At 32.1% G+C, this 5,691-nt stretch overlaps 1 non-coding gene across 1 annotated transcript; it reads right to left on the bottom strand.

The window, feature by feature from the left end:
• Window positions 1-4,183: 4,183 nt before the first annotated feature.
• LOC131223513 (small nucleolar RNA R71) lies at window positions 4,184-4,290 on the bottom strand. The gene has a single exon (XR_009160515.1). It is a non-coding gene; the product is annotated as a small nucleolar RNA R71 (small nucleolar RNA).
• Window positions 4,291-5,691: the final 1,401 nt, after the last annotated feature.

The raw sequence follows: 5,691 nt of genomic DNA, 5'->3' as shown, positions 1-5,691 counted from the left end.
TAATAAATTTTTTTATCAAATATTATTTGAGAGAGAAGTTATAAGGTTAAGATTTTTTTGTGCTCATCCTATCTTATAAAGAGGAGTTTCTTAAAAAAAAAAAAAAAAGGGATATGAGGTTTCTGCTTAATAGAAAAAAATAGGAAGCTTTGGAGAATAAGGGAGATGAGATTTTAAGAAGGCTCGATCATGTAAGTTTTAATCATTAGCTCTTTTTAATTTTTTATTATGTTGTTAATTTCTTCTTAATCTATACAATGGATGGTGTGGATTATTCACACTATCATTGTATAGGTGTGTAGAGTTAATTTTAATAAAGTGATATTTTTATTATTTCAAATCTGGTTAGTAGCATTTTAGGAATATATTAAATGGATGGAATCTAATTGTGTTAAGATAGATCTATCGGATCATATGATCCCTAAGGCTAAAATATACAAGGGCCATACTTTTCAGATCAATCTGACTATCAGATAGGCCACATTAGTCAGATTTAGAAGTGTTTAATAAAGGAATCTTAGATTTTTACGCAAGTGTTGGTATCACTTAGCATAAAAGGTTGAGATGGGCCATTGGTATATATATGGTTAGATCTATACCATTCATCCAATGTGTAGAGGCAAAATATGCTAAAACTTCAAGAATCTGGATGATCCAATCATCCGGTGGGCCACCCCGATTAATTATTTGACATTCAATTTTAGGATCTTAAAAAGAAAATCTAAATTTTGATAATTAAATTTAATAAATATATAATTTTAATTATTTGATTATTTAAGATTTGGCCATGTAGGATATATATCAAAGGTGGGCCCCACCACATAAAATAACTAGATGAATAATAATGTTGTTGGTATAACTAATAAGATATCTGAATTCAAACCACCCCATTTACCTTATGGATTCTACACTATCAGACTCATGTGAGTAACACAACTTGTCTCATAATTCATTAAAATTAAAATAAATCATTTGTGATTGTTTGATTGATTGATATACTGATTTGAGTATTTTTTTTATGATAATTGTACACTAAATTCATATGTGCATATTCTAATCAAGACAACTATGCTAAATATGAAAAATATGCATTTACATATCATCTATCATTCATTACATTTACATAATGCATTGTCAATCCTAGGGGCCCTCTTTGGAAGAAATGTCAATCCTGGTAGAGCATTACCAGATGTGGGCTATGCCCAAGTCTACTGAAAGGTGGAAGCCTACTTAACGGGTGGATGCGGGTCGACAACCTCCAACCCAAGCAGATGGACGATCACCCCATCTGATGCATTTATACATCATTTGCATTCATATCATTGTACATCCATTTTATGTTATTTTAATTGTTATGATTATGAACCATGCTAGGTTATTTCACTAAGCCTGGTCAGCTTACCTTTTATTGATGAAAAAATCGTATAAAGGAGCCATTAGTAGATGATGTGACGCAAGAACCAGAAGGATCTACTGTACCTGAACACGACCCATGTGAAACGTGGCCATACTTATCTGAAGATGAAGTGGTGGCATTAGATAATTTCTGATTATGTGATTTATTTGTTAGCATAGTTTGATTAACGTATAATGCATATTTATATTGATTTTAAGATTTTAATGAATTATTTAGATTTATTTCATTGCAACAATGTTAGAATGGAATAAACATTATTATAATATAATGGTATAATAATATCATTATATTATGATGGTATAATAAATGAATGATTTTTAAGGTTTATTTTATTTTAAAGGTCATCAAGATTTATATATACCTGGTTGATTGGTGCCAAGTGCTATGGATGTGTGATTAGAGTTATGGTGGAACTTAGACTGAATATAATTATTATCTCTGATTAAACTAATTAAGGAATTAAATTAGTACACTTTGTGTATGAGTTACGAGCTAAAACTTAAGTTTGAGGGTGCACACTCTGTACCCGAATTTCGGGGCGTGACAAGAATCAAAGATTTGAAGTGAAGAAAAGGAATCCTGAAATCGTCCTGAAAAAACGTATTCTAAAACTCTGGATCATTTTGTGAAATTGCGCAAAGTGAAGTCTATTTTAAAAAATTACGTAGAGTAAAGTCTATTTTAGCAAACTGAGTAAATTTGAGGCGGTTTCTAGAGTTTCCTAACTAAGTGCGAAAGTTAGAGTTCCACAACTATAAATAAGACTCTTTAGGATGTTCTAGGCATTTTTTAGGGTTTAAGAAGTGGAGCAAAAGGGTGGAAAAGCCGTCGCCAAGAGTTTTTCTTCTTCTTCCTTGTTGTTTTCATATTTTTCTTAAGAGACTTTGGTCCAATCATATCTATGGTTGGCTAAACCTCTTAGTTAGGGCTAAGAGATGAAGCTTGTAGCGTGATGGGATGTTTCTATTGCTTTGATTCATGTTTATGTTGAATTCTCTTTTATTCTAGTTTGATATTTAAGGAATACTTTCAGTTCTTAATGGCTTGTTGTGACTCAAATGTATAAAATAGATTTGCAATAGCTTTGAATATCTTCTTTTCATGTATTGATATTATGAAGTTAGTAAATCCTGTTGTTCATCATCGTCCCTTGGGCATGGTTAGGTGATAAAATCCCTTATAGCCCTCACAATTCTCATATATTTGATTGTGGAATTGGTATATCCTGTTGTTTGCCATTGTCTCCTGGACATGGCTAGGTGATGGAATTACTTCCAGATCTCACAACTCTCATCTGTTGAGAATTAGGTCAAAGGAAATTCAGATTTGGTTTTATTGAGATATCTTCCAACTGGATAGGACAGGACTCCGATTCCAATTGTGTCCTTGAATCAAGTAATAGATCTCCCTGATTGCTACAAGTGGATCCTTAGAAACCCTAGTTCCCACCTTTGAATTCTTAAGTTTCTAATTAAAACTTTCATAATTACTCCCTTTAATTTCAGATTTAGATTTACATCTTCTAGTTATACTTCTAATTGCTTTCATAATACTCATAAGATTAGTCCTTGTGGATTCGACTTCGGTCTTACCGTGATTATTATTACATCGTGACCCTACACTTGGTGTTGTGAACAAGTTTTTGACGCTATTGCCGGGGATTAATGGTTGCACTTTTCTGAGATTGACTAGTTTTTAGAATTAGTTTAATATTAGGGTTTTTCTACCATCTATTTTTAAGTTAGGGTTTTTTTAAGAATTATTTTATAAACTTAGTTTTTTATTTTTAGGTTTAGAAACTTGCCTTTTCTATTTTTAAAAACTAATTTACTTTCTAATTTTAGGATAGAAACTTTCCTAATTTGTTTTTAGAAACTAATTTTTTATTTTTTAGAACCTTTCCTTATTTATTTTTAGAAACTAACTTCCTTTCCTTTTTCTATTTTTAGAAATTAACTTACTTTCTATTTTTAGAAACTTTCCTTTTTTGTTTTTAGAAACTAGGTTGTCTTCTTAGTTCCTTTTTAGAAACTAATTCACTCTCCTTTTTCTTTTGCAGGATCCCAAAATAAAAACTTCTAATTTGGTAACTCCTTTCTAATTCTCTCTCTTTCTATTTTTAGATTTCTATATCCCTCTTTCCTTTTAGGTTTAGGTTAGATTCTGAAATTGAGGGCTGAGAGTATTTCATGCCCAAGTGGGTCCGTGATAACACTCGACATCTCTTGATCGAGTGAAGGAGGATTGGTTGAGGGGTTATCTATCTATCACAGGATTAGATACTACTCGATATCCACAGAGTTAACTAAAGTTATAGCTGCCAATTAACCAGCCAATCAACCTCCAAATTCACCTCAACCTAGGGTTGAGGAAATCCAGGATGAGAATAAGGTACATTAAGCACCCCCGCCTCATACTTTACGAAATTATTTACAACCAGCAAGGGTGAGCACACTTTTATGTATAGTTTTTCCAAAAAATACAGGACATATGGATATCAAGCCAGGGGTGACCCAACTCCTTCCAAATTTTCATGGACTTGAATATGAAAATTCATATTTACATGTGAAAGAGTTTAATGAGATCATAGCCAATCTATATTTTCCAAACGTGTCTGAGGACACGGTTAGGCTGAAACTCTTTCCCTTTTCCTTAAAAGAGAAAGCTAAAACGTGGTTGCATTCACTACGTCCACGATTTATTGGTAGATGGAATGACATGACAAGGGAGTTCATAAAGAAAATTTTCTCACACAAAAAAACGAACACCCTTAGAAAGTCAATCATGAACTTTGCCCAAAATAAAGATGAAACATTCTTCCAATGTTGAGAGTAGTTCAAGGATCTTGTTAGTTCATGCCCATAACATGGTTTTGACATGTGGCGCATTACACACTTTTTCTATAATGGACTGACATCTTTCATGTGTCAATTGGTCGAGACAATGTGCAATGTGGAATTCATGAACAAAAATGTCAATGATGTGTGAGATTATTTAGACAGACTTACTAAAAACACACAATCATGGGACACCTCCCCAAAATCGAGCACCACTTCTAGGCCCACTGTTGAGACTCAAATATTGCATAATTTTCCTCATTTATATCTTGGTTTTATGAACATAAATCATCTTAATATTCTATTTTACTCATGTATGTGTTGCAAGGTGAATTTAAAAGCTTGGATTGAAAAAGGTGTTAAAAAGTAAGAATTTGATGCTCAAATTCACCAAGGCAATGGATGGATCTTAGGAGATCAAGATTGAAGAATTCACATGCCAAAGATCCAAGAAAACCAAGCGAGGAATGAAGAGAATCGAAGATTTGAAGTGAAGAATCCTGAAATTGTCCTAAAAAAGTGTATTTTGAAGCTGTGAAGTTTATTTTGGAAAACTGCGCAGCAGGAAGTCTGTTTTAAACGAACTATGCAGCGAGAAGTCTATTTTGAAAAAATACGTATATTTGAGGCGTTTTCTAGGGTTTTCAACTTTGTACGAAAATTGGAGTTCCCTACTTATAAATAGGGCCTCCTAGGGCATTCTAAAGCATCATTAGAAGCATTCAAGAGCAATATTTAGGGTTTTTTAAAGAGTTTTTAGTTTTATTAAAGCTTTATAAGTTGTTTATTTCCTTTTAGATCTTTTTTATTTGCAATTTTTCTTCTTTCTTTCTTGTTGCTTTTTATTTCTGCAATTTAATTATGTTTTTCTAAGTTCCCTCTAGCCCAAGCTAGAAGGGAAGCACATGGGTTTAATATTTCTTTAGATTATGATGATTGATTGTTTTAATGATGAGAATAATGGTGTATGCATATTATCTATTATTTAGGTTTTATTTTTTATCCTCTTGTAAGATCCATATGTTTCCATCATATGAGATTTACATTGATGGATAGGCTTACCCTAGATTAATCAGATTTCCTAGATAGGAGATGTTCTCAACCTGTTATATTTCTTTGATATTCATTATCCTATAGATATTGAATACTTAAAATCACTGGCGCTTGAGAATATATGTCAATGGTGCAAATCTATTATTTTCTAATCTTTTATATCATTTATTAAAATATTTAAAGTGTTTTATTTTCCGATTAGGCTGACCATAGTGCTCAGATCCTAGTTGTGTTATCCAAGTCATCATGATTTTGGAACATTAATCTATGTGTGGAACTTTGAAGCTTGGGTGTTTTTTTTATTCAATTGAATTACATCCATTCAAAAATCCAAAAATCAAATCATCAGTTTAGTTTTTATTACTTAGTTTGTTTTGCATTTGA

This window comes from Magnolia sinica, chromosome 1 (assembly GCF_029962835.1).
Source record: "Magnolia sinica isolate HGM2019 chromosome 1, MsV1, whole genome shotgun sequence".
Taxonomy (NCBI): domain Eukaryota; kingdom Viridiplantae; phylum Streptophyta; class Magnoliopsida; order Magnoliales; family Magnoliaceae; genus Magnolia; species Magnolia sinica.
The sequence above is the reverse complement of the archived record's forward strand: the minus strand, read 5'-3'. Positions and strand labels throughout refer to the sequence as shown.